General features: G+C 40.0%; 1 long non-coding RNA gene across 1 annotated transcript in view; it reads left to right on the top strand.

The window, feature by feature from the left end:
• Positions 1 to 23,126, top strand: part of LOC140065651 (uncharacterized) — a 40,606-nt gene extending 17,480 nt beyond the window's left edge. The window contains exons 2-3 of the long non-coding RNA XR_011848002.1: positions 21,842 to 21,952; positions 23,093 to 23,126. This is a non-coding gene — a long non-coding RNA (uncharacterized lncRNA). The remainder of the gene's footprint in view (positions 1 to 21,841; positions 21,953 to 23,092) is intronic.
• Positions 23,127 to 25,271: the final 2,145 nt, after the last annotated feature.

The following is a 25,271-nucleotide window of genomic DNA, read 5'->3' as shown; positions in this document are numbered from 1 at the left end:
ATGGCTATTTTCTAGCCAAGTATGAAAGCACACTGCTATGCCAGATGAGATGACGCTGAGTTATTAAAAAAATAAACGTAAAATAAAAAAGGAAATGGCAGACTGTGCCTAATTGAAATCCAACCCCGGGCCCTAATAAATTTTCCCACTTTGGTCTTTGCGATGGATATGTGTTTCACTAAGCGCAAAACACAGTGGTCGCAAGTCTCACTCCAAATTGCTCACAATTTGCTAGTAGATGCACTGCAGCAACTACAGCCACCAGCAGATCAACCAGAAATCAAATATATATAACACTACTGTAGGAGTAAGTAAGCCGTTTGGATTCTCCTATGGCTATTTTCTAGCCAAGTATTAAAGCACACTACTATGCCAGATGAGATGACGCTGAGTTATGAAAAAAATAAACGTAAAATAAAAAAGGAAATGGCAGACTGTGCCTAATTGAAATACAACCCCGGGCCCTAATAAATTTTCCCACTTCGGTCTTTGCGATGGATATGTGCGTCACTAAGCGCAAAACACAGTGGTCGCAAGTCTCACTCCAAATTGCTCACAATTTGCTAGTAGATGCACTGCAGCAACTACAGCCACCAGCAGATCAACCAGAAATCAAATATATATAACGCTACTGTAGGCGTAAGTAAGCCGTTTGGATTCTCCTATGGCTATTTCTAGCCAAGTATTAAAGCACACTACTATGCCAGATGAGATGACGCTGAGTTATGAAAAAAATAAACGTAAAATAAAAAAGGAAATGACAGACTGTGCCTAATTGAAATACAACCCCGGGCCCTAATAAATTTTCCCACTTCGGTCTTTGCGATGGATATGTGCGTCACTAAGCGCAAAACACAGTGGTCGCAAGTCTCACTCCAAATTGCTCACAATTTGCTAGTAGATGCACTGCAGCAACTACAGCCACCAGCAGAATAAACCAGAAATCAAATATATATAACGCTACTGTAGGCGTAAGTAAGCCGTTTGGATTCTCCTATGGCTATTTTCTAGCCAAGTATTAAAGCACACTACTATGCCAGATGAGATGACGCTGAGTTATGAAAAAAATAAACGTAAAATAAAAAAGGAAACGGCAGACTGTGCCTCATTGAAATACAACCCCGGGCCCTAATAAATTTTCCCACTTCGGTCTTTGCGATGGATATGTGCGTCACTAAGCACAAAACACAGTGGTCGCAAGTCTCACTCCAAATTGCTCACAATTTGGTAGTAGATGCACTGCAGCAACTACAGCCACCAGCAGATCAACCAGAAATCAAATATATATAACGCTACTGTAGGTGTAAGTAAGCCGTTTGGATTCTCCTATGGCTATTTTCTAGCCAAGTATTAAAGCACACTACTATGCCAGATGAGATGACGCTGAGTTATGAAAAAAATAAACGTAAAATAAAAAAGGAAATGGCAGACTGTGCCTAATTGAAATACAACCCCGGGCCCTAATAAATTTTCCCACTTCGGTCTTTGCGATGGATATGTGCGTCACTAAGCGCAAAACACAGTGGTCGCAAGTCTCACTCCAAATTGCTCACAATTTGCTAGTATATGCACTGCAGCAACTACAGCCACCAGCAGATCAACCAGAAATCAAATATATATAACGCTACTGTAGGCGTAAGTAAGCCGTTTGGATTCTCCTATGGCTATTTTCTAGCCAAGTATTAAAGCACACTACTATGCAAGATGAGATGACACTGAGTTATTAAAAAAATAAACGTAAAATAAAAAGAAACTGGCAGACTGTGCCTAATTGAAATCAAACCCCTAATAAATTTTCCCACTTTGGTGTTTGAGGTGGATATGTGTGTCACTAAGAGCTAAACACAACGCTAGCAAGTCCCCCTGCTAATTCCTCACAATATGGTACTAGCTGCACTACTAGTGCCAGCAAGCCCAGCCACAAGCAAATAAAAAAAAAAAAGTATAACGTTATTGTAGCCCTAAGAAGGGCTGTTGGGTTGTTGTAGAATCACTCCTGCCTAACAGTAAGCTAATAGAACAACCTTACGCTTTCCCTGACCAGCAGCAGCTCTCTCCCTAGCGGCATCCGGACACAGAATGATCCGAGCAGCGCGGGCAGCGGCTAGTCTATCCCAGGGTCACCTGATCTGGCCAGCCAACCACTGCTATCGACGTGTAAGGGTACCACGTCATGCTGGGTGGATTGCAGAGTCTCCTGGCTTGTGATTGGCTCTGTTTCTGGCCGCCAAAAAGCAAAACGGCGGGAGCTGCCATTTTCTCGAGCGGGCGAAATACTCGTCCGAGCAACGAGCAGTTACGAGTACGCTAATGCTCGATCGAGCATCAAGCTCGGACGAGTATGTTCGCTCATCTCTAATCTAGACCCTTCTTGAAGCTAAGACCCTTCTTCAACCATGCTCCCATATGAATTCTACTTCTCTTTCCATTAATTGGGAAAACGAGCAGATGAAATGAATGGCCTCGGATGCGGTTCCCTGCAGAAGTTATTGGCGGGGGGCACAGTATTAGACCAATGCATCATCCTCTCCCTTTCCAGGATCAATGATAGTCTCTTGATAAGGGGGCGTCCCCATCTATAATAATATGATCACTTAATGAGATGGGACTATCACTTTAAAAAGTTTAGGAAACAATCTCAAAGTAAAGCAGTTTATTCTGTGCAATAAACACCCACAAGTGCATAGCAATTACAGGTTGGTTATATCAACAAGCGCTGCCTTTGTTCCTATATTATGCACCCGCTAGGAAGGGACACCAGGGACCTCTTAGAAAATATGGATTCATCTGTAAACTCCACGATTGTATATTTATTAAAGTGGATTTTACAACTCTAGAAGAGATCTCTGCATTTCCCCCGCCGCACTGTCCCTGACTTGTCCCCATGTCACTCCTTCTGCTCCTTGTTCCCATCGTGCTGCACTTTTATATGTTAATATCCGGCGCCGGGTTCTCCCCAGAGTCCAGTCTCTGGCCTGTGATTCTCTTTCATGTCTTTCCTTTCAAATTAAAGTAACACACAGTTCCTGTCTCATTCCCTTTCTACATCTCATTTTCGGCTCCCGTACATCTAAATTTCTCCCTTTCGCTGCTCTGCGAGTCTGTACATTAGCTTTTTCTCTCTCTCTCCAGCCTTCAAGCTCCTTGACTTATACAGTAGGTAAAGCATTTACCTTCATCTGCATGAAATAGAGGAAGACGCCAACCTGAAGGCCACTAAATGTATACATTAGATGTTATTTAGGCTCTTTATACAGTATATTCTATACATTACTGAGAGAGTTTGAGACCGTTAGTAGTTTATGGAGAAACCAGCAATGTTATCCCCTGGACAAAATAAAAATGAGAAGTACCTGCAGGGTCACCACTAGAAGTTTTGGGGCCCCTGACCGGTAAACTTTGTGGGGGCCCCACTATACATTAGTTTCCTGTCTTATTCTACTACATCATATTGTAAACATATGTTTAGGACTTTCATGGGACCTTGGCTTTACCCCTTTAACGACCAGGCCCTTTTTCAAATTTGCATTTTCATTTTTCACTCCCTACATTTACATTTCTATAAACTTTTTTATTTTCCATGTACAGAGTCTGTGTGACTGCTTGTTTTGTGCATAACAAATTGCACTCCATAGTGATGGTATATAATTTTTCACGCTGTGTACTGGGAAGCTGGAAAAAAAATCCAAATGCAGTGAAATTGGTGAAAAAATGCATTTCTTCCATATTCTTGTGGGCTTGGATTTTATGGCTTTCACCCTGCACCTCAAATGACATGACTTTATTTTTTATGTGGATATAATCACGGGGATACTGAATGTATGTAGCTTTTATTGTGTTTTAATACATTTTTAAAAAAATAAACCTTCTGTACAAAAAGATTCTTTGTAATAACTTTTCATACTTTATTGTACGGAGCTTTGTGAGGCGGCATTTTTTGCAACATGACTTGACATTTTCAATGCTACCATTTTTAGGACTGTAAGACCTTTTGATCGCTTTTTATAAACATTTTTATTTGTGTCACTTCAGACGTTTGGGCGCTATTTTCCATTACCAGGTTCAACGCCAGGAATATATATATATTTTTATTTTATTTTTTTAAAGGTCAGACATTTTGTGACCAGACATGTTTATGATTTTTGCTGTTTATTTATTTTTATATCAGTTCTAGGGAAAGGGAATAATTAGAATTTAGAGTTCTTATTTATTTTCTTTTTTCTTTCTTTATTTTTGGACTATTTTTCAGACTCCCTTGGGTACTTTAACCCTAGGTTGTCTGATTGATCCTACCATATTCTTTTTTACTCATCATTTTATCAATGTGCCTTTGGCACAATGGGGCAGATTTACTTACCCGGTCCATTCGCGATCCAGCGGCGCCTTCTCTGCACTGGATTCGGGTCCACCAGGTGGCGTTGCTGCACTGAAAAGCATCGGAACGCACTTGAATACACTGAGGCCGGCTAAGTGAAGGTAAGTGCAAGCTCCGCGACACATTTTCTGTTTTTAAATGCGGCGGTTTTTCCGAATCCGTCGGGTTTTCATTTGGCCACGCCCCCCGATTTCCGTCGCGTGCATGCCGGTGCCGATGCGCCACAGTCCGATCGCGTGCGCCAAAATCACGGGGCAATACAGGGAAACTCGGCGCAAATCGGAAATATTCGGGTAACACATGGGGAAAACGTGAATCGGGCCCTTAGTAAATGACCCCCAATGTGTGCAGATTCCCTTAAGGGGCTTGCTTTAAGAGGCTTTAGTTTTTACAGTAAAGCCTTTAATTTATGACAGTTTTTTTATATTTATTTTAGAGGTTGTCCTGGTAATGTTAACATAAAATGTATAATTTATCTTGCACCATATACATTTTTATTAATTCATTTTAATTGTATTAATTATTAATGCTTAAAAAAATTAAAAAAGGTATCATATAGTTACATAAAATCTTCCTATTGATAGTAGGTAAGTATATAGGGCAGTGGTATCACTATAATATTATTGTATTATTGTGATATCACTGTAATACAATTCTATGAATTGAATATTGGATGATTTGCTTATCTCTCATCCTGAGTGCGGTGAGGAAGGTGCTAAACACCCATCTCACCGCTTGGGGGAGAATCAGGAGGGTATACACATTGACTGATTGACATGTATGTGGATATATCTGCTAGTAAGTAGTATTCATGAATATGTAACTTGAGCTATAAATATGTCCCAGGATTCTGTACTTGGTCCTACCTAACCTCACCATAGAAAAGTAGCAATAATAATCTTTATTTCTATAATGTCACCACATTCCTCCGTGCATACAAATAATAGGGTACATGAAATCATAGGGTAGCATAACATGACTCCCTTGTTCTGTGCCACTATGTCCTCAAATTACGGTAGTTTTTTTTTTTTTCAAGCTCACAATAATTGCAAATTTTCTTTGTACTGTGTATATTGTGGAGCAAGCGGCGATTACTTGGGAGTGTCACTCCAGTAACCATACTGCCCTTGTCATATTCTAAACCTTTCTGTATGATTCACTCTTAGTTCTTTCTACATTCCAAAACAAAATATTTTTCAAAACTATCAAAAAATGAAAAGAAAATAAATAGACTGAATGCCCAAAATAAATAACTTGCATCCACATTGTGCAGCTACCTCCGGTCTCACACTTCACTTCTCCGTCTCACCACTTTTTATTCCCCTTCGCACTTTCTTTCCCTCTAGACTCTTGTAGTTAAGCCACAAAATCGGCTAAAAACAACTGTTGGCACTTTTGGACCGAGGATCCTGTGAAGTTTTGCCTTGGGAATTTCAGACTTTTTGATATCTCACTTAAATGTCTTCCCTTAATAAATATATATGAGAAATACATGTGACTTCCATTCTTATGTGATGTGGAGAGCGAGAGGAAGCAATGAAAATTCACTCGCTTTCAATTTCTGCATGCAAAAAAAAAATACTAACTTTAGATATCCACCACTGTATATTCTAAAATAATAACAATCTTTATCTACTCACTTTAAAGTTGATTTTCTGGATGATGCCACCACAACAGCCATGCAAGAAACATGATCTGGAAGGTATTTAGCTGCTTGTTAACATACAGGTAGTGGTTCATTAGGTCAATTTCTGCTGACAGGTTCCCTTTAAAATGCAGACTTCTCTACAGGTAACATGTGATAGAGTGGGAGGAGCTGAGCAGATTGTACATAGTGTCCTATATGCAGTCAGAATTTTAAAGAGCAGGAGGTGCTGAACAGATTGTACACAGTGTCCTGTCTGCAGGCAGCATGTTATAGAGCAGGAGGAGCTGAGCAGATTGTACATAGTGTCCTATCTGCAGACAGCATGTTATAGAGCAGGAGGAGCAGAGCAGATTGTACTTAGTGTCTTATCTGCAGGCAGCATGTTATAGAGCAGGAGGAGCTGAGCAGATTGTACACAGTGTCCTATCTGCAGGCAGCATGTTATAGAGCGGGAGTAGATGAGCAGATTTACTAAGTAAACTATGTTATACAGCAGGAAAAGATTGAGCAGCATGTTATAGAGCAAAAGGGAAATTTGCAAATGCATTTTCTATGATGAGATAAGGAAGACAATGGGGCACATTTACTAAGGGTCCATTGGACGCATTTCTGTCGGGTTTCGCAAATGTTTCCGTTTTGCGCAGAATTGCCCCGGGTTTTTGGCGCACGCGATCAGATTGTGGCGCATCGGCAACGGCTGGCATGCAACACAAATCGGTGGGTGTGGACATCGGACAACCCGACTGATTCTGACAAACCACAGAATTTTAAAACCAAATTGCGTCACAAGATCAGCACTCGCATGCACCGGGAAGAAGAAGGTGAACTTTGGCGGACTTCAGCTGGGAAGTGACACATGCAGGAAATTGGACGCACAATCTTAGTGAATCGCGGCAGCTCCTAATCCTTGTCGAACATTCTGGAATCGGCGTCGTCAACGGGACGGGTAAGTAAATGTGCCCCAATGCCTCTTCGCTACCTCAGACGACAGCCCGCTAACATCAAGCATGGCTTGATTCCAGGAACAGATTTTCAACTCTGTTTCGATGTGGTTGTGTTTCTTCAGTACAGTGTAGGGAACTGGTTTAGCCGGTTAGAGTGAGAGGGTTTTGACTAGGGTCAAGAAGTAAGAGCTCTCATTACAGAGACTTTGCCAATTAAGCCTGCCTTGTCAAGGAGGTGGTCCTTGCAGAGATTGGCACATTTATGTGTTTGTACACTAATATATAAACAACACCCATGTCTTCATAGCTTAGATTTATTTTTATAAAGGCTTTGAACATCCTTCCAGGACATCAGCAGCATTGGTCATGAAGAACGACGGACATTGTTAAGTAGTAGCCTTGGAGAGTCATGTAACTATACCTTTGTTATTAGCAGCAGGAATGTGAAAGAATTGTAGCAGGACTTGGGGCACTGGGGGAGGGTCCTGACTCTGCAGTACTCTGAGCACTCAGAACTGATCTGAGTAAAAGCTGTAGCAGGCTCCTGATTGAATGCAGTAGTACAGCTGTCACTCAGAGCATATGGGAGGGTACTGCAGCAGCTAAGTGTAGGGTGATTAAATATGAATCTATTTTTCACAATCCTGCTGTTACTAATAGTATACACAAAGGAATGGTCACCCAGATATTTAGGTGCAGCACCTAACACTGTTGATAGTTTCCATATATCAATACATTACAAAGTAAAGTTGCCCTTTGTATCATTGATTTTTGTATCACATTATGCAACTATTATATAGCTGGATATATGTTTGTAGGGAGAGGAGGATAAGTCATTGCCAATCAATAAAAATATATCTGTGATCACAAAAGAGGAAGAGTAAAAATAAAAATCCTACAATATTTAAATCCATAATTTCCACCTCTAGACACGGAGCGTCTTCTCTGACAATAGACCTTGGCTGTTAGTGTGTAGCACTCCTGCTGATCACTACCCGCCCATTGAGCTTTCTACAAGGTAACACACAGAGGACACAAATTGTCACGGTGACATTTGCAGGCTGTGTCCCTCCTTCATTGTTCTGGCAGACTCATTGTCCCACGCGAGTCTCGTACAGCATCATTGTGCCATCAAATCTCTCCAGCTGCCCTTCAAGTCAATGAATGGGATTGTGCCCACTGGGACCTCATGTATTGTCACCTTATCTAGGGCTCTCTTCGCTCCCAACATCTTATCTCCTCCGCCCAAGGCTCCTTGCGAAGAAGAAACACACACAAATTAGGAAGTTGAATATGTCCGTGTTTAACCCCTTATTCAGAGGTTCGATGCTTCCTGTAATTGCTGTTACAGACAATAAGGCACATATTCTTTATAGTCTCACGTCTTTTCCCTTGTCATTCATTATCAAATGACTTTGGAGGGAAAAAAAACACAATTTGGTCTCTGGAGAAGAAGATGATGTGTAGTGGTGTCCAAGCTGAATTTCACAAGTCCTGCAATTATAAAGCGCGTGGGCTGCATAGTCGTGACCGTCACATTACAATATACAAGTGAGGAGGAGAATGGACCCTGCCCAAAAGTCTCCCGCATTTTCTATGAATAATTTAGGCTCATATGAGCAACTCTATGACATGGAGAAGTTTGAATAATGTCTACATTTCCATTTTCTATTGTGTTTAAGGACATGGTTTGTACAATAAACTGTGTCCACGGATCTAAATTATGAAAAAACTGGGTCCACTGATCTAAATCATGCAATAAACTGGGTCCATTGTTCTAAATTATGGGGAAAAAATTGATCCGAAAAAGAACCTGAAATTAGATACAGGCTTAGACATTATAATTAGTATGGAAACATCTGCAATGTGTTCTTCACACATAATGGGGGTCATTTACTAAGGGCCCGATTCGCGTTTTCCCGCCGTGTTACGCGAATATTTCCGATTTGCGCCGATTTCCCCCGGGATTTTGGTGCACGCGATCGGATTGTGGCGCATCAGCGCTGGCATGCACGCGATGGAAATCGGGGGGGGGGGGGGCGTGGCCGAACGAAAACCCGACGGATTCGGAATAACCGCCACATTAAAAAAAAAAAATCTGTCGCGGAGCTTGCACTTACCTTCACTCAGCCCGGCTCGGTGAACTCCAGCTCGTTCCGATGCTTTTCAGCGCAGCAGGGCCACCTGGTGGACAGCGGAGGAACTACCTTAATGAATCCCGAATCCACCGCAGAGAACGCGCCGCTGGATCGCGAATGGACCGGGTAAGTAAATCTGTCCCATTGTTCTTCACATACTATTGTGAAGAACACCGTTCGGCACGCGTGTCTTCGAATAAGCTAGCAGATGTACAGAACATCTGCAATGTGTTCTTCACTGTGTTCTTTCAATGTGTTCTTTCAGTGAAAAATGCTCGAGTCTCCCATTGACTTCAATGGGGTTCATTATTCGATGCAAGCACTCGAGCATCGGGAAAAGTTTGACCCGAGTAACGGGCACTCGAGCATTTTAGTGCTTGCTCATCTCTAATGTCTTATATAAAAAATAAAATAGAAGGAACGACTCAGTAAAAGTCTACCAATGTAGTACAATAGCCCCTTCTGATCAGGGTTCATAGTTTGTTCAGTTTGCTCCTCTGCCTAGCTGCTTCTCCAACAGACTAAACCAAATAAGATGGCTGATGCCGCTGCAGAGTTGAAGAAGGTCTTAAGAAGTGCCCCCTGCACTCCTAATGCCCTCAGCCTCCTCAGCAGGGAGGCCCTTCCTGTGAAGTGCATTTAGATTCTCTGCCCACTCCAGTTTATTGTTGAGGAGGACACCCAAATTCTTGAAGAACTTCACCTCAATGTCCGTCCCCTGAATGACCACTGGTTGAGAAGGAGCACCATGCTTACGGAAGTCCACCACCATTTCATTGGTCTTCCCAGCATTAATCCCAAGTGCACAAATTTCCAGATCAGTTCTTTGTACTCCCTGTCGTTCTCACCTGCAATGAGGCCTACTATGGCAGAAAACTTCTGGAGGTAGCAACTTGTGGAATTGTACCTGCTGTGTACAATGAGAAGAGGAAGGGAGCCAGAACTGTGCCTTGAGGTGCACCTGTACTACTCATCACAGTGTCCGACACACTGTCCCGGGCTCTCACATTCTCTCACTGAGGTCGGTTTGAGAGGTAGTCTGGGATTCAACGAGAGAGACAATGGTCCACTCCAGCCAGATCCAGTTTTTCCCTTTTTAGCCCTGGATGTATAGTATTGAAAGCTCTGGAGAAATCAAAGAACATTAAAGGTAAGTTCAAAGGAACTTAAGGTAATTGATGGCATCATCCACCCCAATGACTGGCAGATTAGCAAACTGTAGGGTGTCCATAGATGAGCTCACTAGAGGGTGGAGATGTGCAAGAACCAACCTCTCGAAGGCCTTCATCAAATGGGATGTTAATGCCACCGGTCTGTAGCTGTTGAGGTCTTATATAAGTTTAAGTATCCCTAAATTGTAATTTCTAATTGAAGTGCTGAAATAGAAAATTGGCATCTCTTCAAGTCAACCGTAATAAGAGAGGTGTGTGCAGAACAGCATTGACAATGATGGTGCTCATTGGCATAGACTATATAAGATAAATCACCGACTTTGGGGCATTTTTAGGCATTGGTTGGCGCATTTGTGCAAGGTGAGTGATGATCTTAAGCTCTTTAAAGTGTCCGCCGTGGAAAAAGGATTTCAGGTACGCACCGAACCACATCTTTCAATTTAAAAAAGAATCCATAGATATAAGAATATTTGCTGCCTGAGACCCTCTAAGATTTCACTGTCAGTATTTTGCTTTTAGACGGCAGATTTAATGCTAGACGTCCCTGCGGTTTATAATTATGAATTTGACAAGTTCATGTGTTTGCTGTTAATTATTATAATTAGCTTTCGCTTCGCACAGACGCATCCGTTTAACAACAATATTAGCAGCAGGAGGAGAACCTGTGACGGATTCCGGATGATAAGAGAGCGATGGGGCCCCTTAGATAATCTGGTATTGAATTAACCTCTTAGGATTGAGCGGATGTCTTTAACTGTATTTTATTATTATGTTATTTATGCTGTCATAACTTTAAAGTACAAGTTAAAATTATTAGAATATGTTAATTGCACATCAAGACGTGGACCACACAGCCACATGATATTCGTTGATCTAGTACTGCTTCATATACATTTTGATCACATTGTCAATTAGGAGGCAAAACTTTAGGGGATAATACAGCCCAGGAGCTATAGGGGACACATACAAAGATACTAGTACTATAAATAATACATTGTATTGGAGAGAATCTGGTGTAGATATTACATTGAGGCCACACAGATTCATCACTTTTTTGTACATTGCTATACTAATTGCTGTGCCCTTAATAGCAGTCATAGATAGAGATGAAATTACTCTAACTGGAGCTCCTGATATCCACAAGATCTTCACTGCATAAAACAATCAGGAAGTCTTTTCCGGGAAAAAGTCACCATTTAGACTGCAGTTGATGTCCATTATCCTCTCTCCAAACCATGATTTAAAAGTGATTGGTTTTCTGTACCGGGAAAATTTTTACAAACATTGTGAAGCCTGTTCCATTGAATTCCCAAGTAGCTTTATTGTACTGTTCTCACATTTAAAAAGTAAAAATGCATATGTATTATCTATGAAACCACGAGGACACCAACTATCAGTGCCCGACCCTGGGTTGTGTTTGCTAACTGTATAAGAAACCTAATGGATGTTTATAAACCTTTTGTTCAAGTTATGCTAGCACAGCTGAAAATAGTTTGGCTGATTAGAGAAGATATAAAACTGACCTTCCTTTCAGCTGGTTAAGAATCTGGAGCATCACATTTGTTTGTTCTATGAAACTCTCCCAATGGCCAGAGAAAAATAATTTTAAGGTGAAAGTTGACAGGCCATTCTTGTTCTTAGAAATGATGGTCATTCCATGCAACAAATTGATCAGAAACTGAAGATTACTACAACGTTGAGTACAACTCCCTTCAGAGGAGAGCACAAACAGGCTCTAACCAGAGTAAAAAGCGAAGAAACAACACTAGTACATCTAGTTTTAGAATCCGACAACTCACAGGTCCTCAACTGGTAGCTTCATTAAATACCCGCCAATTGCCATTGTCAACCTCTACATTGAAGAGGTGACTCCAGGATGCGGCCTTCAGGGCAGATGGGCAAAGAAAAAGCCATATCTGAGACTGGATAATAAAAGGCAAAGATTAATATGGGCTAGACGGATATTGGACAAGGGAAGATTGGAAAAAAGTGTAATGGACACATATATCTAAGTTTGAGGTGTTTGGATCACACAAAAGAACATTTTGTGAGACGCAGAACAACTAAAAAGATGCTGGAAGATACCTGATGCCATCTATCAAGCATGGTGAAGGCCATGTGATGGTCTGGGGTTGCTTTGGTGCTGGTAAAGAGATAAATTTGTACAAGGTCAAAGGAAATCACTCCATTCTGCAACACAATGCCATACCCTGTGGAGAGCGCTTTATTGGAGCCAATTTAATCCAAACTTTTGAGCAGTAGTGTATAGATAATACACACTTGGCCAGGTGGAGCTCAGCGTTTTTCATCTGAACAAGCCTAAAGCCATTGAAGGTGGATGGTTCTTTCCCTACTTTTTCCTAATCAGAAAGGAAATGTAGATGTGTAATCAAGGCACATCAATCCCCCACCAAACTCGGACTCAGGTACATCCCGAGAGAAGCCATCGAGGTGAAACTCTGGAGCTTGGCATGCTTGAAACGCAAACTTGAATTATATACGTGGACTTTTTAACACTCTTTTTTGAGTGTGTAATAAAATAAAGCTTTTGCAATATTTTAAACATGTACACAATTACAGTAAGTGACAATCTTTATCTACTATGGAGAAATGTTGCCTGACTAATATCTTACCCAGAACTGAGGGATCCACAGCAGTTACCCTAATGGAAATACTTATCTGTGGGACCACTGATATCCAACAATTCTTGTACGGTGAGGACAAGCACTTTTTCCATGATTGAGATCAAAATGTGGCTTTTTTCAGAGGTATTATACTAATTGGAAGCCATTACAGACAAAATGTAGAAATATATAGACTATTTCCATTTTTTTCCAATGTGAATAGTGAAAGTTAGTGAAGAAAATGAATATATAAATATAGTTTTTGTCATTTTTTTATTATATTTTTAAATATTCAAATGTTTTAAATGTCTCAAAAATGACAAAGTACAACAATTTTATAGATAATATAGACACTCATCTTACAATCTTCACAATCCTTGATGAAGGCTAAAATCTAATACAAAGGAGTGAGTTATTTTCCCATCTCTTGTAGAGCATGAAATCAATTGAGATTCACCTCCACTTAAACAGTGAATGGTTGCTTTATGTGTACCCCCAAAAATGGCTCAGGAAATTGCATCATAACTATTAGACCAAACTTTCATTATTGTTTAATTAAGGTCATAGAGAAATTGTGTATTTCAACTAAGTGAATCATTCAAATTACAGGGGAAGCAGGGAAGGGAGACTTTGCCAAAGGCAATTTGAAGCCGTCAGTCGCGACCAGGTCATGACCAGATTATGACATACTGAAGAGCTGAAAACAGGAAACCAGTTTTAAAAAAATGGGAATAACTTAAAAAATGTTCAAGTCTACTATTATTTACGAGATGCTGGTACAAGAGAAAACATACAAATTCATTATCAAATTTAGAGGAATGTCTTAATTTGGTATCTGGGGAGTTATGTGTATATTCTGGTCCAATGCCAAGCTTAAAGGGGTTGTTCTGGACAGGTTGTTCACCAGAGCCAGAAATAGATAGCTATATACACTGCATGGTGGTTTAGCCACACTATAGAGGCTTATTAATGGAAGGTAAGCCTAAAAAGCACAAGGTGGACACAGAAGAATACAGAGATCCATATGCTTCTTTCTGATACATTCTGCTTATACAAGTCAACCACTTTAGTGATTGAGTGACCGACCCCCAACCTGAATCTCCAACTGATGAACTAAGGAAAGGCCATATACTATATTGTCAGTGCTCTAGAAAAATGTGCTGTTCAGACAATTTTTTCATGGCAGACCCAAAGAGCTGATCTACGTGGGGCTGGGTGTTGTCATAAATAGAAGCCCGGCATCTCTATGTTGCAACCCAAGTCTACAGTTTATGACACCGAGTTTATGACACCCAGCCATCTGCTGAATGCACTATGAACACATGATCGATGCAAGGTCTGGGTGATAGTCCTGAAGATGGTCATATAAAACAAATGGGAATCCCCTTCAAATTTCTCAATAAACTATAGCAAAATGGTTTTCAGATACAAAATGATGGGAGTCGGAGCTAAAATTGTTTGATACAGAGCACCACATGCCCTGCTCTATTTCTCACCGCCATGGTTAAGTAAATGTTCTAAATTCCTGCAGTTACCAATAGGGGAGTCTTAGACATTAACCGTCTAAAGATGTATTTGTTAATTTATTCAATTGACTCACAATAAATCTGTCCTTGTGAAGCTTTCCACAGCGATAGCTGTAGGCAGTCAGGTTTCTGTCAAGACAAGGAGGCAATTTAGAGCTTGGTATTGGAAAACAACAAACCTTCTTATGAAAATAACCAGCACAGAATCATGGATATAAAAGGAAACTATGTTAATAGTTAGAGGTACGTTTTGAGTACAAGTTTTAATAGGAGATGAAAGCCTCAACCACTTTGTGCACCACCTTGGACAACAAGTGGACAACCATGTTCCTGGTTGTTGTTGCAACTTTGTGTGTTGAGCCACAAGATATTTTCCAAATCTCATTGGGCATCATTGATAGTTTGTGTGATTGGAGACTTATTTTGCATTGGAGCAATAAAGCTATGGTATACAATTGAAAATATTTAAAAAATGCATTATCAATAAAGGATACCTAAAGTGACTAAGTGTGTGCAGTCTCTACCCCAAGAATGGTGCATTCTACTGCCAAGATGATCCTTTGTAAGGTTGACATTTTTGCACTTAGCTAAAAAACAGGTGTGCTAGGTTTTGCAACCTTAATGGCAACTTGGTTTGACTTGAAACCAGGTCAAACCAAGATGGAGACAAGGTACACAATTATAATACAGGAGAAAAGTCAAGGCTCAGGCAAAAGGTCAGCAAAACAGAGAAGGGTGTAACAGTATACAACAGCAGCCACATGATTTTATACCTTAAATCATTATGTATTATATTACAAAATTTTATTTATATGCTTATTTAGTGTAATACTTGATTTTAACTTAAGGTTCTTTCTCTACATTTTGTTTGTACTTATTTTATTTATACTATTTTTATATTATTCTTATTTTCATTAAAAATGTTAACAAATTTTACCAGCAATACCCTTGTAAGTTTGTACCTCATATTACAAGCACAAGCATTTTGATACACGTAAACATATACAACTCCTGGCAGAGTATCATAAAATCATATTTAATTCAAAGCTCATCATCTAACGCTGCTCATTTCGAGATGTGTCGAGCCAAGAGGAAAAGTAATGAAGGACATATCTGTAGGTAATTGTACTAACAAGAACTAGATTTAGTGTGTCTTTTCATTATAAACCTGTCAGAAAACTAGTCATGGATATCTAATATGCCCAGGCTAACGTTGTCCCTTAGGGACAGAAGATCTAAGGGTAGACATTCTGCTTCTTACCACTTATTGATTTGCAATGTATATTAGCGCTTAGAAAACATAGCTGTTTGCCGGTGATATGATACCATGGTGATGGAGCGGTGGTTATATAGCGATAAAATCTTCTCACTTCTCACTCCAGTTCTTTTATAACGTTAGGTGTGAAGTGAAAGTAGAGAGAAACTTCAAAACCAGAAAGAGAAATAAAGAAGAGGAAATCGATGGCCAGTTAATGCCGCTGAGAGCAATTAAATACCCCCTCCTTTGGTAGCAGCGGCGTACGGTTTTAAGTGCAGGTGAAAATTTACACAGTTCCACTGTTAGGAGGCAGAGAGTTTAACTAAAGGGACAGATTTATCATCATAAAAAGTGAACTCTGGGGCTGAGAAATATATGTTGTGGAATAGCGCGGCGAGTGAGACGAGATTGTAATACTGGAATGAACGTGGGAAAATAGAGGGGAGGGGGAGAGCTAGGATACACAAAATTCACAGGTTATATCGGTGGATATCTAGAAAATACTACCCAGCATTGTAGTACAACCTTCAGGGACAGACGGTAGCTCTACAGCTTTATTAATGCAATATAATAACATGGAAGTTACTTCAAATTTAGTAACATTGTTATAAAATCAATTGTGCCCCCAGGCGCTAACTATATAGGGTTCAGCAGTGGTCTTAAAGGGAACCTGTCACCACGATTCAGATTTTTAGCTGGTGACAGGTTCTAATAGCCCGTGCTATGCTGATTTTTAAAAATGCGTTTGTCAGCTTTCTAAATTATTTCAGTAGTTTATATAAGTTTAATGCACATTACCTGGCTCCTTGCCAGCAGTGCATGGTGAGTCCTGCACAGCAGGGGGGGTCATCTCCACTCTAACGCAGTTTCTGCCCCTTCCCCACTTCCTCTCATGTGCATTGAGCAGATAAGGGAGGGAGTGGGATGGGGTGGAGTAGAGGGAAAATGAATGAGGAGCCTGAGACACAGACACACACTGGCATTTTTAAAATCAGTATAGTATAGGTTACTGGAACCTGTCATCAGCTATATTTGACATTCCTGGTGACAGGTTCTCTTTACATAATACTATGTGCAGGGACCTAAACTCCAAGAATCCTACTCATCAGGGATACAAGAATCTGTAAATATGATAAAAATTAAGAGTCCCTCCCAACGCACCCCAAATGAGCCAACTTGGAGAGGAAAAAAAGCAGACTCCCTTCCCTTTCTTCTCTCTTCCACTCTTCCTCTCTTAATTAGGAGGTTGGTCGGGATCTCAATTTCCAATATTTCAGTTTGTTAATAGATCCTCTGATAGCTCTCCCCTCTGCTTTCCAAAGCTACCCATTGGGATAAAGTAGAATTCGTGCCCATCAAATTCCGATCCATAATTACTTTGGTTTTGTGGGACAATCTACAGATCTACAGGTCATTCTAGGGAATTATTGCATATTAAAATTCTAAAGAATAAGGGTTTTCTCTGAAAAATATAGGGGAATGAAAAGCAAAGTTTCAAGATGCTGCGAAACAGACCATATTTATGTACTGTACACCACTTTGCTGCACGGATGATGCTGTAGGTGGGTTAAGATAAAACAAAAGCAGAAAATAAACTTACTGTCATCCAAGTTGAAATTTTATGAACACAATGAAAATGTTTTGCAAGACATACCCCATTAATAATATATATTATTACTTCAGGGACTTTCTGTGCACATCTAAAATGTTCTAAAATGTAAACTCTTCAGCAATACTTCATAATACAGAGGGAGAAGGGTCTGATCTTGAGAGCATAAGATAATGTTTGCCTCATTCAGAAAAGAAAGGTTAATGGCTGCATTAATGGCACCGCCTAATGACTGAAATTACCAATAATGGCGCTCAAGTAACTAATCCAGATCGCTGACAGGCAGATAACCTGCATGAATTAGGTACAAAAATCCTGAAATAAGTCTCATCGTTGTCTTTGATGCAGAAGTACAGTATTTATGAAGAAGAAAGATGCCTCATCGATAAGAGATGTCCAATGTGTAATGTGTAATTGGTTGAATCACAGTATCATAGAATATAAGGCCGGAAAAAGACGCAAGTCCATCAAGTCCAACCTTTAAGAATTAAGTAAATGTTTTATCCCCATAACCCGTGATATTTTTTCTCTCCAGAAAGGCATCCAGGCCTCTCTTGAACATGTACATAGAGTCGGCCATAACAACCTCCTGCAGCAGAGAGTTCCACAGTCTCACTGCTCGTACAGTAAAGAACCTTTGTCTATGGTGATGGTAAAATCGCCTCTCCTCTAGGCGTAGAGGATGCCCCCTTGTCCTGGTCACAGGCCAAGGGATAAAAAGATCTTTGGAGAGATCCTTGTACTCTGGGCCGGCTCCAGGTTTCAGTGGGCCCTTGTGCGACACAGCCTCAGTGTGCCCCTTTGCAGTAAATTTGCATAGCGGCATGGATTCATTATATACAGCCTCTTCACCCACACAAATTAATTATATGCAGCCCCCCCATGGATTAATTATATACAGCCCAGGCCCCCCTCACTACCCATAGTTTGATTAAATGCATCTCCCTCCTTTCCCCAAAAAAATTATATGCATCCCCCTCCTCACCCCCAATACATTATATGCATCTCCCTCCTCACCCCCAATATATTATATGTATCTCCCTCCTCACCCCAGTACATTATATGCATCTCCCTCCTCACCCCCAATACATTATATGCATCTCCCTCCTCACCCCCAATACATTATATGCAGCCCCCTCCTCACCCCCAATACATTATATGCAGCCCCTTCCTTACCCCCAATACATTATATGCAGCCCCCTCCTCATCACCTGCTATCCTCCTCAGTTTAACCTATCAAATGCTGTTCTTGTCTCCTCTCTCTGCACTGACCTGTTCTGTGAAACTGGAAACTGTGTAAACAAGAATTTCTATGGATTCTGACTGCCAGAGAGGTAAAGCTCCTTTTCCCTTTTCAATCTGGCGGGAGGGGGAGATCATAAGATGCTGCTCTGGTTAGCTAGGAGGAGAGTCTTGTGTCTGTGCATCTCTGTGGATGCAGAATTCTCCTGAAAAGAATAGTGAGCTAGAATGGCTCCTCTGTGCCATTTTAGTCCCTCTAGTTCAATATGTGATCCTGCACAACTTTTACTGTCTCTCCTGCACCTCAAGCTCATCATATACCCCTCTGCAGCCTCCTCTTCAGACACTATCTTCACAGACAGTTAACCCTTAGTGCTTACAAAGCACAGACTATACACTGTAACTATTTAACTGCTATTTTTACTACTTATTCTATAATCCATGTCCCTACCTATGATGAAAGCTGCCATGCAAGTCACTATATAGATCCTGTATGTACAATATGTAATGTTCATGGGATTTACTTGTTGGAACCTCATTTGACTTGCTGATAAGTTAGTTCATGAGCGGATAAAGAGTGTCATGGAAACTATGGGCAGCTTGGAATTGACTCAGCTTTAGGGCAAAAACAGGAAGAAGTTAGTTTCTGCCCACTCCTCTGCTGCTCAGAAAGATCTTTGACAAGAAGCTTTAGAAAAAAAAATCCATTAGAAAAGGGTGAGAAACACAATTTGTTCAATATGTTTTGAAAGGGGGAAATCACATATGAGAATTTTGAAATAAGTAATTCCAAAGATGTTGGGGAAAGTTAGGTTTATTGCATGTATGATGTGTCAGGACACAATATATTCCAACCTCAGCAGGTATATATAGTCAGAACACTGAATCTAATCACAGAATCTAATTAAAATGTGTTCAAATATAAATAGTAGTAAACATTAAATTCATTAGAATAAGAAATGCAAATTCATATTAACCTCGTTGTGAGCCCTATACATACAAGACAGGTGCCTGCTGTATCATAAAGCATTGGCAGCAAATATGATATCATTGGTGGACGCCAATTGGTTGTGAGTTGTTGGACTGCTGCTGGCCTCATTGCTGCAGGACCTTTCATGGTGGATATATTTGTTTTTGTAAAAACTAAACAGGAGGCTTACTATAGTGTAATATACAGAGAATCATACCCAGCATATGGGATGGGTGGTGTGCTACTTTATAGTGGAGTATATATCTCAGTGTTTAGCACCACAGCCATGCAGTGCTGGTTCAATTCCCATCTAGGTCAACATCTGCAAAGAGTTTGTATGTTCTCTCCATGTTGAGAAGATTGTGAGCTCCATGGGAACATGGGGTTGTGTAGCGCTGCAGAATCTGTTTGCACTATATAAATAGAGAAGTATTATTATGTATATTCACAATTGAGAATAATCTTCAGCATAAAAAAAGACTCATCCATATAAAAAAATACCAATTCTGTAATTTTTTAATTAATTTTATATTTTTTGTGGTTCTGTATATGACATAATGTTAAAATTATTCTTGAAGTTACTTCTAGAAACACCCAACTTTTTTCAGGTGTTTATGTGTTACAAATGAGATATGATTTCCATTATACCATTTGACCACATTTTATTTTTTGAAGAAGTGAGTATACCAAATATACAAGGTTTTTTTTTAGGCTTTTTTACATATGTCTTCTATTTTGTTTAATATTTTACTTTATTTTTTTTCCACCCTAAGTTCTGTGTTTTCTCTTCTAGGCCCATTTAATTTAGAGACTATCCATTTTATATATGGTATTATTATTCTGTTACTATGTGGAGGCAATAAGCAGTAAGCATAGCCTGGGGAGGTATAAAGAGCGATTTCCTATTTGCTTTATGGAATAACTCAGCATTGACCCCCCCAGTAAAAGAAAACATATACTGTATGGTAGATTATGAATATGTTGTCCTGGTATTTATATACTAATCCGCATGGACATCATCCTACATTCTCCCATCGGAAAATTAAGCCATAATAATGATATAGCTGAAAATATGTAATAAAATTTTTAAAAATAGGGAACATGTCTATTGCCATGTATCCACATTACTTCATGTGTCACATATAAATATTTGAAATATTTGTCTCATACAGCAGCCTATGGATAGTGCTATATATACTTCTTGCATATTGGAATCATATTAAAGTAGTATTTCTGGTGAGAGTCCTGTCTACATGTAGGACAATGAGCTAGAATAAACTAGAGAAATACTGTAGTCATAGATTTTTGAATTTCTGTTTCATGTTATATCTAGGGCACATACATTTTATAAATGATATTTTTAGTAGGATTCAAATTTTTTTGTTAACTATGTGAATCTGTATTTTCTATTCTAGGCAGAATGGGTGTACAATCTTAAGACAATACAATAGGTATAATCCAGTTAAAGTGTTAAAAGCAATCATTATTATGTTTTTAAATAACAAAGGCACTATACTCACCTCTCTCTGGTGTTTCGGTGCATCATAATGCACCCAAACAGCACCCTGCAAAAGAGATCATTGGGGGGGAGGGCACTAAAACTATCACATAGCGGTCTGGGGTCTTCTGAAGGACCCTTAGGCTGCTTGTAGATTAATAAAATGCCTCTCAGTGGATGACAGCTACAGGCAGTCCCCGGGTTACATACAAGATAGGGTCTGTAGGTTTGTTCTTAAGTTGAATTTGTATGCAAGTCGGAACTGTATATTTTATCATTGTAATCCCAACCGGAACTTTTTTGGTCTCTGTGACAATTGGAATTTAAAAATTTTGGGTTGTCATAAGAATCAATATTAACACTAAAGCTTCATTACAGACACCGGTGATAACTGTTACAGCTGTTTATTGTAGCCTAGGACTAAAGTACAATAAATTACCAATATCCAGTGGTCCGTTTGTAACTAGGGGTCGTATGTAAGTCGAGTGTTCTTAAGTAGGGGACCGCCTGTACTGTACATAGCGGCTCTGGTAATGCCCCCAAGATCCTTTCTGGATATTTAGCAGAATTATGAGTAAGTGTCCATAGTTTATCATGTTTGATTTTGATGGTGGATTTCCTTTAATGACTTTCAGGAGGCACATTTTTGAGATTTGCTGTGTTGGAAAAGCTATTTAGGTCCAACCATTTATTATCTGTATCTGTATTATGGAGCATTTTGTATTTTATTAACAAATCTAAATTTCTATATTATATAGAGAGGTGCAGGCTCTCACCTCACCTACAACTCCTGCTTCTGCTGATTGTTAACTAGTTGTCAATCCCTTTTTTGAATAGATGCTCAGAATAGATGAAAAACAAACACAGAGAAACAATCAAAATAGATTGTAGACAGACACAACACTCGCAACAAAGAGCCAGGAGACCAGCAAATTGGGTGGTGAACTAGTAAGTATTAAAGGATACCTGTCATCAGGTCTCTGTCACTAGTCCTGTCACTACTACCTGTTGGAGAAGCTCACAAGGATCCCATCACAGCCTTTATCTAGTTATTTCATACATTAATCATTATAAAATCATCTATTCTTTATTATGTAAATGAGGCTGGTCACATGGTCAGAGGCAGTGATGTCACCCCTGTTCCCCCTCCCCTCTCCTCCCCCTGCTCGTGTCTGTGTGTAATGTATAGTAAAGCATTGTTAGTGTCTGTGCTGCATCTGCTGACATGCTGCATCCTCCTAATACACATGTGTGAGACACAGACATCAGCTACACATGTACCTGACATGTTCTGCTATAACATGGCTGCCTGGAGCTGTTGTATCTCTCTTATACACATACACAGGCTGCAGGGGGCGCCAGCACCGGGAAGCACATGAAGGAGACATTACACCATTATATCTCACACCATTATACTGGCTGTCAGTCATGTGTATAGGAGTATCTCATACACACAGGCTGCAGGAGGCGCCAGCACCAGGAAGCACATGGAGGAGCCATTACACCTTTATACCTGACATCATTATACAGGCTGTCAGTCAAGCACTGGGGGTGTGGCTGTACCTCCCACTCATGAATAAGCTGGACAGCTTGAATATGATAATGACTCATTGGACATTTCACAGGTCATTTGCATACAGCTTTAGGACCTCATTGCTTAGGTTTACAGGCATGTAGAGTGACAATGAAGGGATAGAGGCAATGCTTTCTAATGACAGTTTATGAAAATATATTTAGTTTAGGGGGTTAATTTGCCTGAGGGGTTCTCTTTAAAAAGTTTCCAGACACTGTTCCTAGCAGCTAACTGGCCCAGCCATCGAACACTCATATACTCATGAACATCAACCCACAAATCAGGAAATCCTACTTTACCAATAGGAAAATGGAGAACATGTAAAAAGTATACTACAGAAATGGAAAGTCCACCAGTATATCATGTAATTTATTGTGTAACTTGTAAATGTTCTTTTTGTAATATTTTCTTTGTTTATCTTAAACAAATGGAACAATCAAGTTATTTATTTGAATATATATTTCTTCTTATAATCAAAAAGGATATTAATACTATTTCTCCACTGTTAAATATAGGAGTCCTTCAAATTGAGTGATCCATTGTGGGAGTAATAGCCCCTGAGGTGAGAGTTGATACGTCTGCATAGAAGACAATCATCCAGAATAATCTAGGGGATTGTTATATTTCTCATGGACACACGCATTATGTTTTTCATGGACACTTGGGAGAAAGCAATGTAAATATCAATTATCCCATTTCAGGTTAACTATAAGTGTCATCTTCATTATAAGATGGGAAGAGGGCTCAGCATTATGGTTAGATGTGTAGAGCAATGCACTTGTGTTCATCACAGGCAAATTCACAGAGTTCTCCATTGTCTATGGGTTCATTATTTGCTTATTCATTGCAGTTGTAATAGTAATAGGTTGGGTTCGTTTATTAGACAGATAGGAAATACAGTGGATTTCTGATTATGGGGTTTCAGATTGATAATACCACTCAACTCTAGAGCTCAAGACCAAAACTCATCCTGTCCTATAAATCCCATCCTAATAATAATGATAATTCCTTTATTTATATAGTGCACACAGATTATGCAGCACTGCACAGAACTTGCCAACTCAGTCCCTGTCCCCAATGGCTCACAATCTAACCAAAATGCCTTTTTTGTCGGTTATCCCAGAAGTTAGCGTTTGGGTTAGAATAAGGGTAAAAATTAAGGTGAGGATCAACTCTACCCCTAACGGTCGCTAACCATAAATGTAATGAAAAATCTCATAGACAATGAATGAAACAACCTAGGACCTTTTGTTATGAACAATAAAATCAGTGCTTTAAAGAGTTGGGTTATAAACTAATATCCAGGACAATTGGAACACCATTGGTTTGGACTGATTTGATTCAGAACCAAGCTAATCTTCTGTAAGATTTGGAGAAGGTTTAGTGTCTTGAATGTTCAATCATTCGCTTGTCCCTTGTTATTGATATTTGAAAATTGGGAAGTTCCATTAGGATAAACTTAATGGAGGGATTATATTAAGACTTGTGTTTAGAACACCAGTTTTAAAATACGCCCCTCCGGCGCTGTAGTGATCGCATCTTCTAGGAGGCTCTGGCCTCTTGGTATATACAGACGCAAGTTCAATCTGTAGACCAGGTCGGAAATAGCAGTTTCTTGCTGACACTCCGGCAGAGACTATATTAAATGAGGCAGGTCGGGCATTCAAACTCCCGACCACTATCTGCCTGCCCCGTTGCCCGCCCGCTCTCTGTCCCAACACCCCTATAGTGGCATGAGGGTCGTAGAAAACTGAAAAGTGGCGGGGAAGATTCATATTGTTAACTGCCAGTTTTTTGGGACACTGAAGCACATTTACTTACCCGGTCCTGTTGCAATTCCCGATCTGGACTGTCCGACGAGGATGAAGTCCGGCGAGATTCACCAAGATCATGCGTCCGTATCCTGCATGTGTCGCTTCCCCACTGAGGTCCACCTTCTTCTTCCCGGTGTATGTGAGTCCATGTCTTGCGAAACAATTTGAATTTTAAATCCCGCACTTAGTCCGAATCAGTTGGGTTGACCGACGGCCACACCCCCTGGTTTGTGTCGCATAAAAGTCACCAAAATCTGTTCGCGTGCGCCAAAAACCCCTTTTAAATGCGGCACAAAATGAAAATAGCCTGGAAACCTGACGGAAATGTGGTCCTCGGACCCTTAGTAAATGTGCTCCCATGTATTTTCTGACTGACTGTTTCTGAGTCAAATATTAGACAACATTAATAAATTTGCTCCAAATGCGGAAATTATAACTACAAAAATTGCAATAGATTCTTAAAACGAATAAAATAGCTCTATTTACTGTACTTACAGTATGATAAAGTATAATGACAGAGTGACTGATGAATACCCTAATCATTACTGAGCCCACGTACTTATAACCCATTTACCTTCAATTAATATTGTCACATTATTTTCAGTTCTCAGACATATTTGAGTGACAGGTATGCCCTAGGACTCAATGGCTACACAGTCATCATGTTAAGTCAGTACTGTGCCCCTGCTGGCTTCATTTACCTACAGGCATTCAATGATCCCCCCCCACCCACCTATCATATACCAACCGGCCGTCATCTCACCATCACAAAAAGGACAATTACTGAAAGTTAACATAGAAACACTATTAAAAATGCAAATTCATATGCAAAAATCGAGTTTAACAGACACAATTAGACACAAGATGTATGCAGTAAAGT

This window comes from Engystomops pustulosus, chromosome 6, assembly GCF_040894005.1.
Source record: "Engystomops pustulosus chromosome 6, aEngPut4.maternal, whole genome shotgun sequence".
NCBI classification, from domain to species: Eukaryota; Metazoa; Chordata; class Amphibia; order Anura; family Leptodactylidae; genus Engystomops; species Engystomops pustulosus.
The sequence above is the reverse complement of the archived record's forward strand: the minus strand, read 5'-3'. Positions and strand labels throughout refer to the sequence as shown.